Genomic DNA, 25,082 nt, shown 5'->3' with positions numbered 1-25,082 from the left:
TGCTTCATTTAAATAATTCTCTCAGCGTACCTCCTCTTAAATAAAAATTTAATGTAGTAAAATAAAGGATATGTATCTTAATTTCAGCGAAAGTAGGAAATCAAAACTGCTTCCAAAAGGTAAATAAAAATTATGTAGCACCCCCACTCAAGATTGAGTGTCAATAGATAATGAATATTTTGTTGTTTTTTTCCATTTATTTTCTCAGAAAAGATGCTTATATACACTTATAATCTACAGTTAAGGCTTTAAAGGAATGCACAATTGTGTCTCAGACTCCTCTTACCCGTTACCTCCCCCACTTAATTATTAAATCATGTGTGTTGTTCTACATTGTATTTAGGAAACAATTGTTAATTTTAGCTTAAAGTCTATCTAATCAAATGTCTGCCTGTGTGATCTGATTGATAAACGTATGCTGGAAACCTAACAGTTCAGAGATGTATTTGAAATGTAAAGCAATGAGAATATACATTGTCAGATATACAATTGGCAGGTTGATCTCACATTTACGATGTGCACTTTCTTAGACATCCACATTTCATTTGTTCAACTAACTTTCTCGAGATTTGGATTTGAAGCCGGAGACCTGAGTAAAATCCACCCTTTCCCACTGTTAAATTCCCAAAAGGAAAATCTACATTTAAATTTCTAAGACTCTGTTGGGTCACTTTTAACCATATGCAAAAATGTACTAATGGTTTTGTCTCTTTAACACACAGTTACCAACCATGCTCATTAGGGTTCCTCCTTCCCAGAAGGGAAATACTTTTGTTTGAGGACATTATCAGCAATTATACGGAGATAGAATATTCATTCACTTTTCATTAACCAAATGTGGTAGAAAATTGAGAGAGTTAATAAACTGTATACAATCCAACTGAGGTTGAAGTAGCAATTTAAAAGGCAAGTGTAATGTGGTATTGAGAAGATCAGAGTCTTCTTCCTCATCTGTAGCACTTGGAGATTTTCATCTTCCGAAACATTACAGGCATTTGCTGTTTAAAGGCTGTTTAAGCCTTTTCTTTAAAGAGATTGTAAAAGAGATTTCAGACCCTAAGGACGACAATTCCCACCCCCTTGTTTTCCTCCTAGCACAGGGAAAGGCACAGGATACTGGGAGATTCTTAGAGATAAGTGTGATGCTCCAACCCAGAGCTTTGCAGAATTCTAAAACAAGAGGCAGTGGGTATGGGGAATGAGCTTGCTTCTGCCTCCAGGAATGGGAGGAGGATAGAAACGCTGCTTACAGGGGCTCAACTAAGAACTTCCAGAATCCGGGATATTCGTTCATTTGCCTTCTCCTGCAGCTAATGTCTCTACCTGTTCTCTTGCGGGATTTTGCAGTTTGAGGCAGGAAATGAAAGGTACCTGCTGAGCAAAACCGAAATTGTTAATCTTCTTGGCTATAAGTGGAGACACTTGAAACCAGGCAAGTTTTTGATTAACCTGGGCTCTGTCAACTGAGTCCCCCACTCTCACTTCACTCTTCACTCTGTGAAGCTTGCTCCAGCATTACAGCAGGATCCTCTGAACCCCACCTCTAACAGTAGTCCCTGATTACCTTGATTGTTAATGTTCCCTCAATAAGTACATTTATTATGTTCCTTGAACATACTATTTCATGGTTTATTCACATCACCACGCATGTCCCTTGCAGTATAAATGATAAAGGTGATGTAGCGTTACTAAAACAGCTATGCATAAACAGCAAAGAGGAAAGTAAATGAGGCTACAGAACAAGATTATTGATTTCAGAAAATTAACAAGTTTGTGCCCTTCTCACTAACCTCAATTAATGCTTACTATGACAGTTTCCCTCCTGCCAGGCTTGAGTAGAACATAACTTTTCTCTTACTCAGAATTTGGATATTGCTGTCCCTTTCTCACACCCTCACCTTACTCTGCTTGACTGTTAAGACTAACTAGATTAAAATGATAATTTTGGCATTGTCCTGGTCTCTTTTTCTTTATTCAACTTTGTGACTAGATTTCCAGGGCTTGCTTTTTTTTTTTTTCATGTGAAATCAAAGCACCCATTTATGGCTCACTTCATGGCTTTCTTAGTATATTGCTTTTCCCTAGTGAGTTGTCTTTCTAGAAATGCCTGGAAAAACCTTAATTTGCCTTTTCATCATCCCTCATCGTACTAAAATTTTTAAGAGTTCCTCCATTTCATCTTCTAATGATGGAGAAACAAATATTCCCAGGCAGCTTGAAAGCCTACTTTCTTTGTTTGTTTGTTGAGTTTTTTATTTGTTTGTTTGTTTGTTTGTTTTGCATCCAGTATAGTAAGGCATCATTGTGAATGACACATAAGCATATCTGTTAATTAGCTCATAAAGTGTTCAATAATTATGTAATTGTATATAAAATGCTTTATAATATGATACATATTTGGAGGATTGCTACATGGGTATTCTAGAGTATTTTACTGATATTTGAGGAAATTGGTTGGGGTTTTTAAGATGAAATGGGAATGCATTATTACTTTTCTTATGTAGAATAATGGAAAAAATTTTCTCACTATCCAACAAATTTTTAGAGGTGGATTAGATTCAGATATGAAGGACTGCCTAATAGCAAATGAAATTTGATATAAGAAATTTAGGGAAAAAATATAAAGTTGTTTGAAGTAAGTGGGATATATTATTCCCAATATATTCTCCTCAAACCCAGAGAAAATCAGAATTATATTAAACAGTGACATTATCAGGTAGAAACGAGGTTATCCCTGAATTGGGCAGGTGAGGCCAAGGCCTACAGACAGAAGAGTGAGGCCTTTGTATAGTATATGGAGTTAGAAAAAAAATGGCCACTCCAATAGAATGATAGAATAGAGATTGAAATAATGTAGAAAATTAAGTGAACAGGCAAAGTCCTACTAAAACTTTGAAGGGAACCAATTATATATATCGTCCAATTGATGACATACAACCATTGGAGGGCTGTTGACTAGTAAAATAACATGGCTAAAGCAGAGGATTGGTTGATGGGGCATATAATTAAAAACTTTCAAATTCTTTGTCTGTCAAATTCCAAATTAAACTACTAAAGCTAAAAGTGGAAGAAAAGAATTATATTATCTAGTGTCCTTTTTCTATTGCTTTGGTCTTCTTTGCTCTTTTGTAAGTGTTGTCTGCTTTCTCTATATTTGTTTCTATTTCATATCACAGACTTTTTCTATAGCAAAAGTAAGAAGTTGATGGGAATCCAGTGAAACCTTTTGTCCTCAGTGTTGTAAACCCATGAAATGTCCTGAAAAGGGCCTTTGGTGATCAGCTAACCTAATATGTTTAAAACCTTTTTTTTTAAGATTTTTATTTATTCATTTGACAAACAGAGATCACAAGTAGGCAGAGAGGCAGGCAGAGAGAGAGGAAGGGAAGCAGGCTCCCTGCTGAGCAGAGAGCCCAATGTGGGCTGATCCCAGGACCCTGGGATCATGACCTGAGCTGAAGGCAGAGGCTTTAACCCACTGAGCCACCCAGGCACTCCTAAAACCTTTTTAACAGTAGAAACTTTTTAATATTTTCTCAATAAAATCTTAAATGAGAGCCTAATATTTAATATAAATACAAGAAATATTTCATTAGGTCTTTTCTTTACTAAAATGTGTTTATAAAGGATGTACATTTCTAATTGTTTATTTGAATCTAAGAGAAAAGCAAGTTTGCACTCCCTGTTTATTACTGGCTTCTTAGCAAGGGTACTGGTGATGTAGGAACACATTGAATAGGAAAAAGAAGCAAGTCAGAGTTTAAAATTTGGTCTAAAATATTCCAAAAATTCATAATAGTCTCCCAGAAACATAACCATTCTGGAGAGTTCCTCCCCCACCACACCCCAGGAATGTGTTACAACAGGCCTCATAAAATGGATTGTCATAATGTGCATTGCCTTTGCTTATAGGAATATATATATTATGGGGGATTGTGTTCTTGAACAAGGACACTATCTCAAGTAAATGGTAGGTATAACTAAAAACATGTAGTGAAAGCTAATGTATAACTGTCAGCTTCTGTGATAATGTAAACCAGCAAAATTGTTCCAAGTTCTATAAAGTGGGCATAAATGTACCATACACATTGATTTTGTAAGGGGTCCTATTTTACTACAAAATGTATATGCAGCACATTAAAGAGCCAATTCTACATAAATTTAATCTATTCTTATTATTAATTTAAAATTTGTGCTCTGTCTGCATCCAGGAAGGATATGAAGTATCCTACAAAATTAAACACATATAGAACAGGACAATTAAGCTCAAATAAAAACAAGACAATACCAGTTCAATGCAGTGGTGAATGAGACTTTAAACTAATACATTCTAGTTATAATAAACCCCAATTACACATTTAACTAGCAGTACTTTTGTTTGCTGCCTTTGGTGCTTGAAGGACTTTGGGGAATGATCTGAATGACTCAGGCCTCTTAAAGTTGGTATCCAAGGAAGTTGAGCTGATGCCTCATTTTTATGCGATACATCTTCCTGTAGCAAGCTGCAGCAACCACAAAATGAGAAACTAAAGGTTGCCAGGATTGTGGTATAGGTGTTAATTAACTGTCCTAGAAGGCTGAGGCTTCAGTTATTTTGGTGTGCCTGCATTTTTCTAATATCACAATGCATGTGTCTGAGAGGCACATAAGTATGGGATTTCTCAAATAAAATAGTATTTCCAATAAAATTTCTCAAAAAAATCCAAACAGTAACTGGTTCAATAGTTTGGACTCTTTCTCAGATTGGGAATTGCTTCACGTTGGTTCTAGTCATAATTCCACTCTACGTAGCTGTACAATATGGGGTAAATTGCTTAATCTTTCTGTGGCTTAGCTTTTGTGTCTCTTAAATGAAGCCAATAATGTTCTGTTGACTCAGCGCAGCTTAGCAGTCTCCTCCAGCAAGTCTTCACTGCTATCACATCCCGGCTAGGCGCCCTTCCTGTAGACTTCCATAGCATCCTACACAAACTTCTGCTTCTCAGTTGCCAAATATACTGAGATTATCAGCTTCTGTATCCCATTAGGTCTATAAGGATAAGGTCCTTAAGACCTAACATGCTGTCTGCCATTCAATAAATTGTGGCTAAACTACTTCATAAAATTTTGACATTCCCAATCGGAGAAAGACAACTATCATATGATCTCCCTGATATGAGGAAGTGGAGATGCAACATAGGGGGGTTAAAGGGGTAGGAGAAGAATAAATGAAACAAGATGGGTTTGGGAGGGAGACAAACCATAAGTGACTCTTAATCTCACAAAACAAACTGAGGGTTGCTGGGGGGAGGGGGGTTGGGAGAGGGGGTGGGGTTATGGACATTGGGGAGGGTATGTTCTACGGTGAGTGCTGTGAAGTGTGTAAACCTGGCGATTCACAGACCTGTACCCCTGGGGGAAAAAATATATGTTTATAAAAAATAAAATTAATAAAATAAAATAAAATAAAATGAAATTTTGAAATTCCAAGTTTTTTAAATATTTTATTTATTTGACAGAGAGAAATCAACTAGGCAGAGAGGCAGGCAGAGAGAGAGGAGGAAGCAGACTCCCTGCTGAGCAGAGAGCCCGATGCGGGGCTCAATCCCAGGACCCTGGGATCATGACCTGAGCCGAAGGCAGAGGCTTTAACCCACTGAGCCACCCAGGTGCCCCTGAAATTCCAAGTTTTATCCAAAATAGCTTTTTACTAATTACAGGAAAACCTTTAACTTGTTTTGCCAATGCCTCTGATCAGATTAGCACACTGATCTTGAAAATGGTTTGATCAGGAAAGAGAATACGGAGTCTCTACTTAGACACAGAAAACTCTTAAAAGCCGTCTTGTTTCCAATTAGAAGGAACAACTTTTCCCTAAAATAAGATAAACAACTTCTGTCTTTTCAGCTGGGAAAGATCACCACATAAAGTTTTACAGTTTGTATCCTATATAAGCCTGCCATGTCTAAGGGGACACTTTTCATAAAGTAAGCCTATATATATATATATATATATATATATATATATATATATATATAATTTCTTCTAACAATTTTCCTGCAGATGGCAGTCAGGTGCCTTGTGCTAACAAAATTGGTATATTATGATAATTTTCGACAAATGGAAGGAAAATACCTTTAGCAAATTGTGCCTTTTCCTGATGTGCCCAATGGTGTGTTGTGGGCTGATCCTGCTACTAATTCTTTGCATTTAAATACAATGTCCCCCTTAGCAACTCTCTCAAAGCTTATAAACCATATGCTCAGAACCAACTTCCAAAAGTACCTATTTTATTCCATAACACAATTAACCTGAGCATCATTTTAAAACAGAAACCTACAACTGCTTGAAAAAGGAATTTTCAGGGGCACAGACATATTCAGGCATACATCCACAAATGCATACTGGTACATTTACTCCAGGAACTAAGTATATATACTTCAATAGCTGAACAGCCTGGTAAGTAGGTATACACACACATAGCTTAGCTGGACATTAAAGCATATAAAGGAGGAGGTTCTGGTTGCTTGCTTTGGTACTAACCTCTTGCTCAGTTTTCCTATTTAATATATTTTCATTATGTCTCACTCCTACAGGCCATGAGTTCCCCAAAGTTTGCATGTTCTTTTGTGAGTTCAATTCAACATACCTTTCTAAGGGCTTACTAGTGACAAAGAACTGTGCTAAGTAGATAAAGGAACCCATTTCACCTTGGAAGATTGTTTGAAGGTGTTTAGATCTGAACTGTGTCTGAAAATTAAGTAGGACTTTGATAGGCTAACATGAAAAAGGAGAGAAAAGGCAGAGGGAGTACCTAAGCATAAACATGGAAGAGGTGGAAAGGACAATGCTCCTCTGATAATCCCACAAAGACTAGATATGGTAGGAAGTTTTAGTGCATCAGGAGGAAAGGCTGGAGAAGCCAGGTGGGAGCTAAAATGCAGAGGACCTTGAATACCAGGTGAAGGAATATGTGATCAATTCCTTAAATAGTGGAGAATTGTGAAAAGTTTTTGATTGAGAGTAACATAGCTAGGTTTGGATTTAAGAAAACTCTATCAATATATAGGATGGGTTAGATAGGACGACTCTAAAGGATGGGACATCAGTCTAGGCAAGAGATGTTGAGGACCTAAGGCAATCAGGATGGGAAGAAATGGAAGATTTTGCTTGTAACTGATTGGGTGTGGATGATGGGCAAGATGAGTAGAAGACAACTTTGAACTTATGAGTCTGGCATTGTTAGAATTATAGAGATCAGGACAAGAGTAGACTTAGGTAGTAGCTAGAGGAAGATTATGAGTTTAGTTTTGGAAAATTTGAGTTTGAGGTGCTGGTGAGGCCTGTGCTCAAGACAGTGATTATAGAAAGGCAAGAACTTAAGGGTTAGAGGACTGGAGGACTGTTGCCCTGCCCCTGGATTGAAAACAATGAAATGAAATTAATAGAATCAGATAATGGAAGAGAAACCATAAGAACAAATTCTTTTTGAGAAAATACACAGAGGAAAAAATACTGATGTAGAAATTAAAGTTTTGGAAGAGAAGGGAGAGATAAGAGAATGTGTACTTTTAAAAAAGGAACATTTTCTTTTAAAGTGTTGATCCTGAATAATTTTTTAATAACTTCTCTATCCTCTCCTTTGGCTATTTTGTTGATGAAAACCCTCTGAATGGTATTGAAAGGACAGAAAATATTGTTAATGTGTTGTTCTCAGACTGAATGCAAGTAGCTCTTCTCCTATTACCCAAGTCTTTATTTGTAAGCCTCAGAATATAGTGTGTTTGGGGAAACGATTAAGAAAGGTTAATAGTTACCTAATTATTAAGGGAAAAGCATGAGAACATTTTTCTTATGTTAACATAATAAGAAGAAAATATTGTCCTCTACATCAAAGATTCTATTTTAAAGCTCTTTGCACATAGTACGCACTTAACAACTTGAAATAACAAGAACCGCAAAGCAGTCTTATATGTATAATGATACTAAAAGATCTCCAAAGACAGTAAACTAAGACATCTTAAGGTATGATAAGATTTTCTCTGAATATGTTGAGAGGAGATAGGGACTTTCTTAAAGAAAACTATTCTTACCAGGTGACCTTTGTCTTTTGGCAGCAAGGTAAATAATAAGCCACTTAAAATCACTCCAGACAGTGGAGGGAACACATGGAATTCCAGACAGAATAATCAGAGAAGAAAGTGATAAATGTTTGAAAGAGGGAGCTGAAGTCTTAGTAGGTCCCTAGCTCTTTGCCAGTTGGTGTGGAAAAAACAAAGGTAGATATGAAGTCTGCGATTTTATTTGGGAAACAAAACATGTATACTGGAGACAGGTACATAACAATACAAGGAAAGATATTATTATATTTCAGCATGTGTAGTACAGAAAATAATGCTATAGAACTATAAAAGAGGAGCAATAAAGGATGAATTAATTTGGGAAGGCTTCCTGATGGAGGTGAGATCAATTGAGTTTAGATCTGGGAGCAACATACAGAGACTTGGAAGCAGCCAGGACTCTATTCAACTGATATCAAAGAGCTTTTAGAGAAAATCAGAGGGATTTGGACTCTATTCTGTATCGCAGGACATTATTTAAGGTTCTTGAATAGGAGAGTAACATAATGAAAGACATTTTTCTAAGATATGTATTGTGACAGTAAGAAGGATAGATTGGAAGAGAACAAGATAGGAGGCGGGGAGATTAGGCTGTTATAAAAATCCAGGTGAGAGATGATGGTGGCCTGATTATTGCAAGTGATGATGATCACTCATTCATCTAAAATCATTTATTGAATACCTATTCTGTGTCAGACACTGTGCTGATAACTGTAATTTACCTGAAGGAAATTATAGCCAAGCAAAGGAAATAAGACCAAGTATACAAATAACTGCAATCCCAAGGAGAAAAATGATACTCATTTTAATACAAAAGAAACTCTGAGTTCAAAGGAGATAAGAAGTGATTGGACCCTGGCAGAATGGGGTAGACTTGGGTTCAGAGATGAATTAAAGTATATTCCAGAGTTTTTCTTACTTGGGGGGAAGTACCAGAAGGAGTGACAAGAAGGGCAAACAAAAGAGTGTGAGCAAAGGAACTAAGGTGAGAAAACACCGTGTTTTGGAAGCCAGAGGATGTAGATCTTCAGGGATACAGATAGAAATGTAGAACTGGGAGAAAATGGGGATAGAACAACTGATTTGGGGGGTGGTGAGTAAGGAGGAAGGGAAATCGTTAAGTGAGAAGCATGAGAGATTAATAATTTCTAATTTTCTTTTTACTTTGCAACTCGCCTTTTTCTCAAACTCTGTCTGGATTCTTTCTTGGTGACATCCAAGGGTCCAAGATGCTTTTGTTTCATTTCTGGACTACCCACTTCTACATACTATATCTTTCTCTAACATGAGAGTATAGGCTCCTGCCTGATGTTCAGAGATACCCTAATCTGAGAAGAGAAATGATTCACCTATGGATTTCATATAGGGTCTGTTTCTATAGTAAGCAATATCTACATTCAATCTTTGGTATTTAAAAGCATCTTCTAGTCTCAGTTTTGCTACTGTATATTCACATTTGGTGTGCCTTTAGAAGGTATTGTTGTGCATGTGAGGAACACTATTCCTAATCAACTTTCTCTGCATTCTTATAATACTAAAATTTCAGATTGAGCTTTCAGAGACCTTGCCCAATCAGTTATGTTATAGCCATAAAAAGCAGTGGTCTTTCTAGACTACCATTTGATTTTTGTATTATACTCCACAATTTTCTAAAATACTTCCACATTTCCCATATCCTATGTCTTTAGATCCTCACCCCAACCCTGTGTGTGATATTGACTTTATCCCCATTGTGCAGATGAGAAAACTGAAGCTAAAGGACGCTTGAATTAAGAATCGGAGTCAAGATTCAAGCCCAAGTCTCCTGACTCCAAAACCAGTCCTTAATCCATGCAGGCCAGTTAGTACAAGGTTTTCAAAGCAGCCCTTTTGATCCCAGAAATGATCTAGATTCCTCTAAACAAAGTGGGAAAATGGGGGCCACCTGTCTTCATTTCAGGACTAATTACCTTCGTTAAAGCCAACCAAGTCCACAAGCTTAAGATAAGACAAGGTTTTCGGGTGGTTGTAATTCTTTTTTTTAATGCTGAAAAATGCTTTAGATGCTTATAATGATGATTCATTATGTAAATAATTGGGGACTTCCTGAGGTCAGAATTCTCAAAATGTTCTGTAATTCTTAAGAGATTAAAAACACACCAATCTAGTCATTCGGCCCCAGAATTGAGATTTAAGAGGTTGATTCTATTCCTAGCATGCCTTTGTGATTTGAGGTGAATCCTTTAACCTTTCACTTTTTATTTATCCATTTGTAAATAAGCATATTTCCCATTATAGAATATCTGGGAAACACTTTAAAATTCTAGGCTCAAAAGTATTTCAAAGCCTTATAAGTTCCTTAAACCTCTTTATACAGCTTCAAAATGACTGTGACATCAATACAAGGTAGAATTATTTTGTTAAAAACAAGTATATGGAGACAGGGTTAAAGCACAGATTTCTGCCTGCCTACTACTGTTTCTAATAGGCACAGCTCAGGTCTGTGTTCCACTTTCACCTCCACCACAATGCGGTCTTGCCACTGCTAGTGGGATCATCTTGCATCCCACCTCCTGCAGGGTCATAAGTCACTAAGACTGATATCCATGGGTGGAGATTTTTCTATAGTAGAAGACCAGTGAAGCAGGGTAATTCTCTAATTTCATTTCCTCCCTTTGAAGCCTGGATTATGTGGAAGGGAAAATATTTTAGACTCTAATACAATATTTCTCTGTCCCATGCCTTAATGTCCCTGTGTATAAAATGGAGTTATTAAGATCTGCTTTTACCTGCAGAGAGGATGGTGTGAGATTAACCATGGGAATTGCAGTATAATATAGAGGGCTTCAAAGTCAGACACATTTGAGTTGAAATCCCAGCTCTGTCATTTCTTATCTCTGTGACCTTGGGCAAAGACCCTCACTCACCTCTCTGAGTCTTATTTTTCTAATTTTCACATGAGACTAATAATTCCTATCTTGTAGTGTTGTTCTAAGGATCAATGGCATATCAAGAGTTTAGTTCAGTACCTGGCACCTAGTTGGTTCTTTAAAAAATGGTAACAGTAGGGGCATCTGGGTGGCTCAGTCGTTGAGCATCTGCCTTTGGCTCAGGTTGTGATCCCAGGGTCCTGGGATGGAGCCCCGCATCGGGCTCCCTGCTTCTCCCTCTCCCACTCCCCATGCTTGTATTCTCTCTCTCATTGTCTCTATCTGTGTCAAATAAATAAATAAAATCTTTTAAAAATATGGTAACTGTAGTTTTCCCTGCCCCTGCCAGCAGAGGTGGCAGCCATCTCCTACTTGGCATCATAGCCACCCTCAGAACACTTGTGAAGCTCAAGATTGTTAAAAAAAGAACCAAGAAGTTCATCCAGCACCAGTCAGACCAATATGTCAAAATTAACCATAATTGGTGAAAACCCAGAAGCACTGACAGTAGGGTACACAGAAGATTCAAGGACCAGACCTTGATGCCCAACATCGGTTACAGAAGCAACAAGAAAGCAGAGCACACACTGCCCAGAGGCTTCTGGAAGTTCCTAGTCTACCTTAGGTGCTGCTGATGTGCAGCAAATCTTACTGCACCCAGGCTGCTCACAATGTCTCCTCCAAGAACCACCAAGCCATTGTAGAAAGAGCAGCCCACTTGTCCATCAGCATCACCAATCCCAATGCCAGGCTGCGCAGTGAAGAAAATGAATAGACAGCTTATGTGCATGTTGTGTTTGTGTTAATAAAACCACAAATCTATTTTTTAAAAGGTAGCTGCTACCATGTGAAAGACACTGATTTTGCTTCAAGCAAGTTCTTTGTGTGTGTATAATGTATATATGTGATCACTGCCTCTGCTTCTCTTCTCTTTTTAAAAGGATGAGTGTGCCATGCAAAGGAAAGTGAGAAGAACAAGGGTGGCTACCATTGCTTCTTAATAATATATTTTAACATCAGAGTCATATACTCCCTTTACTTACTGATGTTTTCTTCTTCTGGTTAGAGGGGTATGTCAAGATAGAGTCTTCCAATTCAAGTCAACAAGTATTTTGCTTAAAAAATTTTATTGTGATATAATTGACATATAACATTAGTCTCAGGTGTACAACATAATGATTCCATATTTGTATATATTGCAAAATGATCACCACAATAATTCTAGTTAACATGTCACCATATACTGTTACAACATTTTTTTCCTCCAGTCAACAAGTATTTCTGAGCATGTCATATGTGCCCCTCTGACTTCTTAAGTTCTCTCCTCTTGCCCTGATTTCATTAACATTAATTACTTACAGAATTTCTTAAGTTTTTAGTTAATAATGATTTCAATCCCTCCTGACACCTGACTACCCATATCTCTCAGGACTTTTTTCCCCAGAAAAGCAGCAATTTTAATTCAAAAGCAATTTTATGTGTGAGTGAAGGAGGAGAAAAGAACCCCCAAAAAGCTGCAGGGCAAAAATGATACAGCTGCAGCAGTCTGTCTCTGCAGGTAGCCTGCAGATATATATATATTTTTCACTCTCCAGGGTGCACAGAATTGGCACCAATTTAATTTATGCTTGCCTCTAGCAAGAATGTTGATAACACTTGAGTGATCTTCCTTCAGTCATCAAGGATGATGAACTTTCATGATCAAAGAATGAGAACTTGCAGTCTAGTGCTAACTTTATTCCAACTTTTGAAGAAGTTGCTGCAGAAACTTAAGCCCTGAAAGAGGCTCTTTTCATTTGGAGGCTCTCCTAGGGAGATATTTTAAGCAGATAGTAGAAGTACTAATTCAATATCTACATAGGATTTTTCCCTTTAGGTGGAGGACTAAAGAAATGTGATTAGATCTCAAAGCTCCCTTTATCATTTTTTTCACCCGGACAGAAAAGAAAATTTTAAAAAAAGAAAGAGAAGAAAATGATTTTTTGTGCTGCTTTTCCCTCACCCCTTTCGATAAAAATTGTTCTGAAGCTGCTACCAAAGAATACTGACGACTGTATTTTCCTGGTATTGCCTTGTAATTTGATGTTATAGCATAGCAAACATGGCAGACACAATCTCTGCCTCAGGCACATGTCTGATACATGGATTTCTATCCATGAGACAATGTGGAGGGAATAAGTCTGTTCTGTTTATGCACTGATGTTACAACATTTGTTACTATTAAGAGACTTGAGCTCTGACATTGAGTTTGGCTGCTTTGAGAAGGTCTCTAAGATCCTAAGGCTCCTCATAATGGGTGACATCATATATAACCAACTCTCCATCATTAGGTGAAATGAAGACAGATTTGGGTATTTAATTTATAGTGCCAAGTCGTCTTGAGATTTCATGAAGGAGGTTCATGGTGGAGCATGTCTCTTGTCCTCTGGGAAATTCTTAAACTCAGTAGTTTAAAAATAACCTTTGAATTTCAGGGAAATTCATTTAGATACTGCTGCAGTTAAGTGGTTGTGTTTGCTAAGCACACACCTCAGAGGACAGGCAAATTATTATAAATGGCAGTACAGAGGCAGCATTGCACTTCTGGGAAGTTAAAGCTAATCCAGTTTATGTGTCATCCTGCAACTGGATCAAGTTCTGTGCATAGATGACAGTCAGTGGAAATCTGTCTCTTAAAGCTCACCAGTGGAACAAGGTGGGCAGTATCAAAAAGTCAGGGCAGCAACATCTGAGTTTCCATCATACCTCCACTTAACCTGTGTTGGAACTATGTAGATTATAAAGATTATTAATTATTAATGTTATTAATATATGATATTAATATTAATTGTTAATATCATATATAATGTTAATATTAATTATTAATATAATAATAATTATTTATTATTATAAAGATTATTAAAGCTGGAAACTCAACAGCCAGTATACAATGAGGTGAGGTCATCAGAAGCCTAGAGAATAGATAAAGAGAAGCTTCCAAAACACACTGAAACATAGCATGACTTGGCCTTGGATTTCTAGAACATGAGAGTATGCTCCCAGTCAGGAGCTCTCAGAAGCAGAGTATCTTTTTACATATTGAGCCAAATCTTATCTTAGTTGCAAATGTATACAAAACACCTGGCATGAGGTAGATACTCAGTGGATAAGGCTGGCCCCAAGCATAGGGTTTGTGTTTAGAGAGTTTTCCCACACTGATTATTGACAACCATTTATACACACGACTCATCATCACTTGCACCTGTACTACAATCCAGCATGAAGGATAATATGCTCCATGTTTTTCAAGTCCAAAAATCAGAAGTCCATAATACACATTTTCTATGATTTAGGGAATGGAAGAAGAAAAAAAAAATATAAACCTAGTCATTCTTTCTAGGCTAAAGTCAACCCTAGAAACTGACTCCGGATTGCCAGAGGGAGTTTTATGGGAAAAGTATAGTATAGCTGGAGAAGTCAGGCATGAAAGCCTTAACTCACTGTAGGATCTGTTAAATCATTCTATGCTCTACATGTGTCTGAGCAAGGGCAGGCATCATACCAATAGCATAAATGGTAGCACTGGGGTGGTTGTGAGTCAGGTCAGATCTTAAGACCAGAGTATTTATTGGCTTTTCTTTATAAGGAGCCTGGTAACCAGAATATGTGCATGACCAATTGCATTCTTTGCTCAGAGGTAAAGGATATCTGTTCTCTGCATGTCGCTTCTTTTTAACTCTGAGGTGGAGGGAGGAAAGCAAACTAAGTAGTAGTCAGCCTTCTCTCTCCTCAGTGTCTTCTAGTCCAACTGCTATTGAACTCTGTCTTTAACTGTTTTAATTGAGGTTTCCACCACAGCAGACACTTCCTTTGTGGGATGACTATTGGTGGGTCATGTGGGGGTTTCATCACTTTTGGGCAGACCTTTCTTTGCTTCTGCTTAAGGAAAGAGAAAGTGGGAAGAGAGGAAGCTCTAAATGGGTAAATCTGAGATGCTGTTATTTCCTGTCTCCCTTCTGATGACTACCTGGACTGCCATCCTGAGGGGTACTTGGGTTTTGGTGTCATCATGTGTTTTAGCATGCTAGTCACACTCCAGAGCTTGGACTTCCTGCCAAGCAACAGCAGTGTAGTGGTGACTTTAAGAAGGAAGTTGATTTTTGAAAGATTTTATTTATTTATTTGACAGAGAGAGACAGTGAGAGAGGGAATGCAAGCAGGGGGAGTGGGAGAGGGAGAAGCAGGCTTCCCGCAGAGCAGGGAGCCTGAAACAGGGCTTGATCCCAGGACCCTGGGATCATGACCTGAGCTGAAGGCAGCCACTTAATGACTGAGCTACCTAGGTGCCCTGAAGTTGATATTTTTATTGAGACACCAAGCTACTGTTAGCAGCTTGTTGAAGCTATAGGCTGACAGCAATGAACTTCATCTTACCCTGCCCCTGCTCTAGAAGAAAAAGACCTAAGACTCACTATTGTTAAAGATACCACTCAGTTAATTCTAATACCCTGACAATTATTTTGCCAGGGTGTGAATACAGAGGCACCTCCCCCTTCCTCCCAACTTCACAGTTCCCTGCAGTCCCACTGGGGCAATGAAGACCATTATTCCTAGGGAATCCTACAAGGGGAATTCTAGGTCAGGGAGCAGGATGAGGCCCTTAGCTTTTGTTGGAATACAGTTTTGTTCACTGTTGGGACACCTTTCACAGTGACTCATAGTAGGTGCCTGATCTTTGAGTCATCACTATTAAGGGATGCTGGTCATCCAGTGTTAATTATGAGCCCTTGATAGTTATACAGACTTTACAGACCATAAGAAGAACAAGAGAATCTATGTGGAAGCTCACCATTCCCTACTTCATCCCCTCTGTGTATTTTGTCCATTTGTGGCTCACTGTATACTTATGCACATTCATATGGATTTGCCCCTGCTGATATATGTTTCTCTTCCTACCAGTGGGAGTTAGTGTTTCTGTGTAGGAGTCTGGCATTGTGCTTTTTAGTCAAGCCCTATAAGGAGCATTCTCAGGAGAATTAATAGGACAATTTGTTTAGAAAACACTTCCCACCCCCAGATGTCCCTAAGCAGACCAAAATGATTACAAAAAGGACTAATCAAATCAGAACTCATTGGGAAGTTCTCAGAAGATCAAATAGCCCAATTTCAGATTAGACATTTGGGATCTAGAGAAAGGTATTTGGGCTAGAGCCTGCAAGATGGAGGTACTGGGGATGTGATGATAAAAGAGAAGAAGAGAAAGGAGGTTTGGTAAAAGGTTAAAAAGAACAACAAATAAGGACATAGCCCCTGCCAGAAGCCTAATTTCTCTTTCAATGTTTACAAATGCCACACAAATAGCTCTTGCATTTGAGCTGTCCAGGTGGCTGGAGATCTATTTGTTTTGCATTTAACCAAGGGTCAAAGGATCTTTGCTGATGTTTTTGCTTAAGGGTTCCAAATAAACTTTCTACCATGTTTATCTGGGGGTAGACTGGAGTTGAGGTGGTTTGTTCAGTACTTAAGTTGTTTTTTTGACCACCTTTAAGTGACTCCTTTGGGAAAAAAAGCAGCATTTATGTCCTGAAGGATTTCCAAAAAGAATACAAAAAAGTTGGGTTACTGCCCCCTCATTCCTGACTCTGAGAGAATTTACCATGGGGAGCCAGGCAAGTCACTTGGACTGTTTTCCCTCGTCTCGAAGTGTTATTGGGCAAATAACCAGAACTGGTCAAATAGTGGTACAAACTAAGGCAAAGTATCAGAGATCTAGCTCTATCTCAAGCCAGGTTAAGTTTTAAGGGCAGATAATGACAAGTCAGTGGTTGGCAATATAAACTCACGGACTCTGGTTGTCCTCATATGGAACATCTAAAACCGTGTTCTGCTGTGAGTTCCATTTTACTGAATTTGATTCATGTTATCTTACTAAAGTAGGTATTTCAAGCATTTGTTGTACATTGGTCTCAAATCTCAATTTCTGTAAAACTGTATACTGTTTCCCCAGGTGCCAAAGAATTTCAGATTTTAGACTTTTTCCCTGTGTATGACCACATACTTTTCAAGGTATAAATTTCACAGATTTATATTATATATATATATATATATATATATATATATATATATATGAGTCATGGTTCTCTATTTAGTTTTTCTAAATAGAAATAGTATAATTTAAAGAGGAATTGTAACTTTATGAGCTATTTTCCCCCTGTTAACATCAGAGATAATAAATAAACTCTCCTAGATAATATATTTTGTAGCATTATACTCAGCATTAGGAGCTATATTTCTATAGATTCCATAGTAGTACATATACTTTAGTAATTACGCACAAGCAATAAGTTAAAATTCTTCTAGTTAGGCCAGTCAGTGTGTGTGCGTGTGCACACATATAAAAGCTTCCAAAGGCATGGAAGATAGCAGAAAGAACTTCATGGGCAATGTTTCTCCAAAGGTGTTATATAATATGCATATAATAATATGGTACCAAAAACATGATTCATAAAAATAAAAGTTGATAAACCAGACCTCATTAAAATGTAAAACTTTTGCTCTGTGACTTTATTAGGAGGATAAAAAGGGAAATTATAGACTGGGATATTTTCAAATCACATTTCCAACAAAGGGCTTATTTCTATAACATATAAAGACTCTAAAATCTAAGTATTTAAAAACCAAAAAATCTAATTAGAAAATGGGTAAAAAACAGATATTTCATCCAAGAGAATATACAGATGGCAAATAAGTACATGAAAAAAATGTTCAATATCATTAGCCATTAGAAAAATGTAAATTAAAACCACAATTAAATGTTACTACATGTCTATTAGAATGGCTGAAATTAAAAAATAGTGACACCACCAAATGCTAGAGAAGATATAAAGACACTAGATCACTCATATTATTGATGGGAATGTAAATTGGTACAGGCAATCTGAAAAATAGTTTGAATGTAAAATGGTACAGACAATCTGAAAAATAGTTTGGAAGTTTCCTTTCAAACTAAAAACAGATTTGCCATACAGCCCAGCAATTGAACTCTTGGACACAGATTCCAGAGAAGTAAAAATTTATTTTCAGGTAGAAATGTGTACACATATATTCATAGAAGTTTTTTTTAATTGTGTTATGTTAGTCACCATACAGTACATCATTAGTTTTTGAGGTAGTGTTCCATGATTCATTGTTTGAGTATAACATTCAGTGCTCCATGTAATCCATGCCCTCCTTAATACCCCTCACCAGGCTCACCCATCCCCCCCCTTCTAAAACCCTCAGTTTTTGTTTCCCAGAGTCCATAGTCTCTCATGGTTTGTCTCTCCATCTGATTTCTCCCCCTTCATTTTTCCCTTCTCCTAATGTCCTCCATGTTATTCCTTATGTTCCACGAATAAGTGAAACCATATGATAATTGACTTTCCCTGTTTGATTTATTTCACTTAGCATAATCTCCTCCAGTCTCATCTTTGTTGATGCAAAAGCTGGGTATTGGGGCGCCTGGGTGGCTCAGTGGGTTAAGCCTCTGCCTTCGGCTCAGGTCATGATCTCAGGGTCCTGGGATCGAGTCCCACATCGGTCTCTCTGCTCAGCAGGAAGCCTGCTTCCCTTCCTCTCTCTCTGCCTGCCTCTCTGCCTGCTTGTGATCTCTCTCTGTCAAATAAGTAAACAAAATCTTAAAAAAAAAAGCTGGGTATTCATCCTTTCTGATGGCTGAGTAATATTCCATTGTGTATATGGGCCACACCTTCTTTATCCATTCGTCTGTTGAAGGGCATCTTGGTTCTTTCCACATTTTGACTATTGTGGACATTGCTGCTATGTTCATAGATATTTTATTCATATATCCAAACACTGTAAACTACTCAGGTATCCTTCAATTGTTGAATGGCTAAACAAATCATGGTACATGCATACCATGGAATACTACTCAGCAGTATAACTTTGATGAACCTCAAGGAAGTTATTCTGAATGTAAAAAGCTAATCTCAAAAGGATACATCCTGAATAATTCCCTTCATATAACAATTGTGAAATAATAAATTACAGAAACAGAACAGATTGGTGGATGCCAGTGGTTAGGGATGGGAGGGGCAGAGGCAGTAGTGTGGCTATAAAGGAGTAGCATGAGAAAAATCTTGTAGTGATGGTACAGTCCAATATCTTGATTGTCATGATGTTTACTCAAAGCTACACCTGTGATAAAATTGCACAGACACACACACACATTGAGTTTATGTGTAACTGGTGAAATCCGAGTAAGTTCTATGGATTGTACCAATGTCAGTTTCCTGCTTTTCATATTGTACTATAGTTATGCAAGCTGGTAACACGGGGGAGGGTGGGTGAAGGGTGCACAGGACCTCCTTGTACATTTCTTGGAAACTTCCTTTGAATTTATAATTATTTCAAAACACTTTTTAAATGTCTAAAAAAACCAAGAGTAACATTTTTTGGTTGCTCTGTGTTTTGTTTTCTATGTAGGGCATACTTATTTTTTTTAAACTTTATGTATTAAAAATAATTATTGTATATTAAAAAATAATTTCCCATCTTTTTGTGCTAAACATAGCATGATGTATTTTAAAAAGTGCAGCTTATAATGTAAAAAGGTATTAATTCTCTGGCATAAGAATGTGATGGTGAAAATGGGAGGTACCAGAACACAGCTGAAACCAGAGTTTTACAGCCCACTGTTAAACTGTAATTAACAAATTTCATAGTGTTGTTTGTTTAGGATTTTGTAATAATCAGTCCTCAGTTGTGGCACGATTGATCAAAATATATGTTTGGCTTTTAGAATGTATTTTATACTTTCACTTAAATGTGGTTATATAAGCCCAGTGACTCCCTATTCCAATCAGAAGGCAGATCACATCTCATCTTAGACTCAAAGTACCCAACCAAGGTAGAATGACTGTCTTGAGACTTGAAAAATATGTATTTCACGTGTTTTTAGTTCTTAGTTGCTTTAGGTTGTTTATTATGTGGTGAGATGGTCTTGTGACATTTACCTTGAGGAAATTAATTAAGCATTTCGATTCAAGAGGACTTTTTTAGGGCTATAGGTTACATTAGACTTTAGAACTTAAGAATAAAGAATGTTATCAATGGACTTTCTCAAGATCCTTTGTTAAATTGTCTTAGTGAGACCCCGAAAATATTTTAATCCAGGAAAATGGTATAATTTTTATTTATTTATATCAGCTTACCAAAAGGTTTATACCTAAGCTAATATATACCTACAAACATATTCTGGAAAAAAAAAACATGCAAGTGGCAATAATATAAACTGAACAGAATCTGTAACACACTTTGACGTTCTTAAATGCTATTGAGAAAATATGACATTTTGCCACAGCTAAACTTGGAGAAGGAAAAGCACTCTAAGTGTACTTATTGAAGCAATGGGTTATAAAAATGATACCCTATGTTCTCATTGCCTTTGTAGGATGCTGAAAGGATAAATCAGGCAGAGTATAGAAAATATTGTAAGCCTTAAAGAAAATGTAACCTTGATTTTTTTTCTCATACAGTAAAAGCTTTTACACACTGAATTCTGCCTTCTTGATACCCTTCACTGACATCTTTTCCTCTACCATTTTTCTCTTTGATTCTCCTATCCACTCACTCCAGAACCACCTTCTTTCATCCAAATACCCATATACCTCATTTCAAGCTGTCAATCAACATGTCCTCTTAACCTCTGAATATGCGTTTTGAAAGACTTGTATATGTGGGATTCAATTAGAAAATTAAGATAGACTAAAGGGCATCCCAATCCACCTCTAAGTCCTTGAATTAGGAGATGGTATGTGCATATACTCTACATATTTGGGAGTCAGTAAGATTGTCCTCTTTCATATTTACTCAAGGTTTATGAGGTTTTCAGGTTACATTTCCCTTGTTATTTTTCATTATGTAAGGAGCTACTTCTGGCTAAAAATCATGTGAGTTTAAAAAATCAGTGAATAACGAGCCTGGAAAAGTCTTACCTTGCCTCCAGGTCTGAAGAAATTAAAAAGCCCATCAGCTGGGAATATCACAGTGGAAGTTCGGCCCATCAGGAAAAGCACAGAGTTTATACGTAGGTGGAGTGTTTTCTTATAGCTGATTTCTCTGCAATAACCAGAGAGCGTTCATTGGCATGGGCAATCTCTGCCTATTCTGCACTCACTTCTCTTCATTAAAAGTGCTCTTAGTTTTCTACCGGTCTCATGTTGGTAGAGCAAATATTTAGTTGCTCCTGTTGAATTGAGAGCTAAGTGAACAAGCATTTACTTTCTGTGCATCAAGGCTAAAAGGAGGAGAGGAATCTTTTTAAGAAAAATAAGAGCAGCCATTTGGAGGGGGTAGCTTAAGTATATAGTTATAAGTATATAGCCATGAACAAGGAGATGGGTTTGTTGACTATGATGTCCACTCTAAATATCTTAAGGTTTTGAAAGGTACACAGATAAAATGAGAAGATGCATTTGCCAGTTTTCATTGTATAACTGTACATTTAGACTTCCCTTGAAAGCCCAAGGCACATAAATGGCAAAGTAGAAAAGAAGGGTTAGAATTTGCCTTAGGTTGGCAGAAGTTGTTATGTAGCTAGCTGTAGACTTCTGGTTCTGTACCGTAAAGCCATAGGTTGTGCTAGTTGGTGTGTTGACACTCTGCTTTTAATTGTTTGTTCTGTGGGAAATGATCTTGTGATACTTACCTTTATTTCATATAACTAGTTTTGAGTTTGCAAGATCAGATGTCTACAGACTAGTCATTTCTTCCTACATAATTGGCCTGGAATTAGAATATGCTATCAGAATAGATTGCCACCAGGTAAATGGTGGTGCCTTAGTTATAGCAGATTATAGCAGCTCTTGAAACTATTTCCCATAGTTGTGATTAATGGAATATAACAGAAGAGGATGTTTTCAAGTCAGTCATCCTTTGGTTCTTCAAAAATTGCCTTGCTGTTTTAATAAAAACATTAGAGAAGATTAGACTCAAAATGTCTATGTGCTAAATTTTAAAAGATTTAAAAAAAACACCTGGGCTCACTAATCTGAGCTGTTCTAATCACTACTTACTTCAACACTGCTTTCTCTTCCAGGCTTGAGTAGCACATTTCTCTTAGCTCACCTTAAATCTTCATATCTACAATCAGAAGCCCTTCTGATACTCTAGGTTCTCTTTTTTTGGGGTGTGGGGAGAAGTTCAGAAGTCCCAGCACTATGAGTATGGGCACAGTGGACACAAATTCCTCCATAGACTTAAAATTGATTTTCTATTTATAGGCTTTGTTTCCTTCCCCAGTGATCCCTGCTCTGTTATTCATGGGAGGGAGAGAGCCTGTGCTCACATGAACGGATCCTTAAAAATCAAATTACCCTAACCTCTGGTAGTAAAGACCCACTGGGTTTGGACAATTAATATGTAAATGATGTTGTCAAATTTGGGGCAAAACACTGATTTCAAATTGAACCCCTTAATATCCTGTTGCAACCACATATATACTCACACTCAACAAGTCTTGTATTCCAATTTAAGGATCAAAAAATATTACCACCATATCCACAGAGGGAAAAAAGAAATAAGTATTGGATTTGTATGTAGCACTAAGCACTTCCATGTATTCTCTTGATCTTTATTAAGAGTTGAATGTCATTGTATGTGTTTTTGTAAATAAAAATGCGGAGGTTTATAAGTTAAATTACTTGCCCAAGGACAAACATATAATAAGTGATGGAGCTGAGTTTCAAATCCAGGTTTACCTGACTTCAAAATAATACACTCTCTTTTTATTATACTTAATTGGCTTTTGCCTAAATATATATGTTTGAAAATATAAGAAATCTCATGTGTTTCCTACAATAGCAAGTGGCTTATAGAGCCAATTAATAAGAACATTCAAGAATACCCTTCCTCATTGTTCTCCCCAGGTGTGTTTTTTCTGCACTCAATTTCACTTTATATACATTCATCAACTACCTGCTATGGGTAAGTTGTGGCACTCTGGGCACTGTGCTGGTCAGATATAATTCAGCCTTATTTGTGATTTACCAAGAGTCTTGTGCTGCAGTTTGCCTTTCTGACCTGCTCAGTTTTGAAATAATTTCTATTCCTGAATCCAGGAGTTATCCTTGCAGTCTTTAATTTGGTAGGAGGCTACTTTATGGCAATAGACCTGAGCAGTATTAATAGTTTTGTCGCTTATGTCTTAGTCTTCCCTTGAAGAAATAATGCCAAATGTTAGCATCTTTATCTGTAGTTCACAGCAAAGAGATGGCAACTTGGGGAAGTGACATGACTTGCTCATATAGCAGATTACTGATGGAGTCCACAGTCCATGGAATTGAGAGTTTATTATTCCCACTGTCTCTCCCAGGTGCCATATTGCTCCCATGTACAAATGCTTCTCTGAAAACTCCCAAACTGGATCATTCAGATCTCTTGTGGTTTTAGAAACTACCTTCTTTCTCACCTCAAATCCACCCTTACTTTCCAGGAAAGAGGGGCAATGTGTATAGTATACTGAGTAGAAATGTGTCTAGGCTTTGTAATCAGACAGATTTGGGTTGGCAATCATCCCTCTTTGTAAATATGTACGATCTTGGAGAAAGTGGTTGACCATTCCGAGTTTCAGTGCCTTATCTGTAATATGAAGCCAGTAATACTTACTTGGAAATACTGTTGTGGGTATTAGTACTAATGTACACAATGTGACTAGCAGGATGCCAAGCCATAATGGACACTTCAGAAAAGGTGTGGATATCAGACTTGTGTCTGTAATAAGATAATTAGGAATAAACTTAACCAAGAAGGTAAAAGACCTGTACACTGAAACTATAAAACACTGATGAATATGATTGAAGACAACACAACCAAATGGAAATGATACTGTATGTTCATGGATTGGGAAAGCAAATATTGTTAAAATGTCCTTACCACGCAAAGCAACCTACAGAATTAACAAGTACGTGACTTTTTATCATATGTATGAAGAGATGAAAGGAGCAAGAGGGATTAGCTGTGTCTCCATATTTCTCTGTGTATCAATTTTGGTGTTTGTTTATTGCTATTGGTCTGTTTCACACTGTACTCCCCCCTACCACTTCCCCTGCTCCTCCCCTTTCCTAAGCAAGTTAGATTGTTAGGACCTGTTTCCAATTAAATGTCAGTCCCCTCACCCTCCCAGAGGACAGTTTTGCCTACTGTTTATTTTTTGTGTGATGCAGCTCTAGCTGTCCCCCAGATCTTAGCTAATAACCCTTCTTCCCATTTTAGTCAGTGCTGCATTCTCCCCAGCAACTCTGAGCAGGGAGTTGCCCACATTGATTAGGGTACAATCTCAGAGCTAATGAAATGGTGACTGAGAGATGGTTCCAAGACCAGTGGGAATTCTATGTATGCATCTTTGGTGGGAAAACAAGCATCTTTTGTCATCTACAAGTCTGTGAATGATCGCTGCCATTCCCAGTCACTCTTCCAATGTAGCACACTCATTTTATTCTTATCTCTTTTCTATTCCTCTCTTCCTCCCCCTTTCCAGGGCTGCCAGCTTGAGTTAATACTGATCTCTCCCTTTCTCTCTCTCTTTCCCTCTCCCTTAATGCATTTGTACTTTTCTGGATAAGCTATCAAGAGTTGAGCAGCACAAAATCCAGATGATAACAGTCAGCTTTGCTTTAAGCCCTGGCCAGTGGGTGTTAGAATTTGATTACTGTAGTTAGTAGCCATTTAGCAATTGAGCAGTCTTAATCCCTTAAATATAGCCTGGCTAGAGATGGGGGTTGTAGTTTTACCAGATGTTTGCCTGCAGGGAGAAGTTGGAAAGGGCTGCATATCTGGTTGGTGTTTCAACAGGGAAATAAATGAAGGTCCAAAACTATGAGAAGGGTAGCAGTAGGTCTTAGGGAAAGCATCTGAAAGGGCTTTAGCAAGTGGCTCCTGAGGGGGAGACAGCAGTAACAACAGCACTCTCAGTCTTTTCTAGTAAGATCCTTACACAATGCTTTTGTGTAATAGGTGTATGGCCAAGTTATTGTTTTAATAATTGCTACCAGGAGCTGTTCAGGTCAGAGAAGAATTTCCCTTTGGGCCCAGCATG

The 25,082-nt window shown here is 37.6% G+C and overlaps 1 protein-coding gene and 1 pseudogene across 1 annotated transcript in view; both read left to right on the top strand.

The window, feature by feature from the left end:
* Nucleotides 1-25,082, top strand: part of DGKK (diacylglycerol kinase kappa) — a 152,182-nt gene that overhangs the window by 9,199 nt on the left and 117,901 nt on the right. The gene's annotated exons all lie outside the window — the stretch shown is intronic.
* On the top strand, nt 11,326-11,783 carry LOC116858277 (annotated as a pseudogene).

Source organism: Lontra canadensis, unplaced genomic scaffold (assembly GCF_010015895.1).
Source record: "Lontra canadensis isolate GAN:19392208 unplaced genomic scaffold, GSC_riverotter_1.0 scaffold134, whole genome shotgun sequence".
Lineage (NCBI taxonomy): Eukaryota > Metazoa > Chordata > Mammalia > Carnivora > Mustelidae > Lontra > Lontra canadensis.
This window is presented reverse-complemented; position numbering and strand designations above follow the sequence as displayed.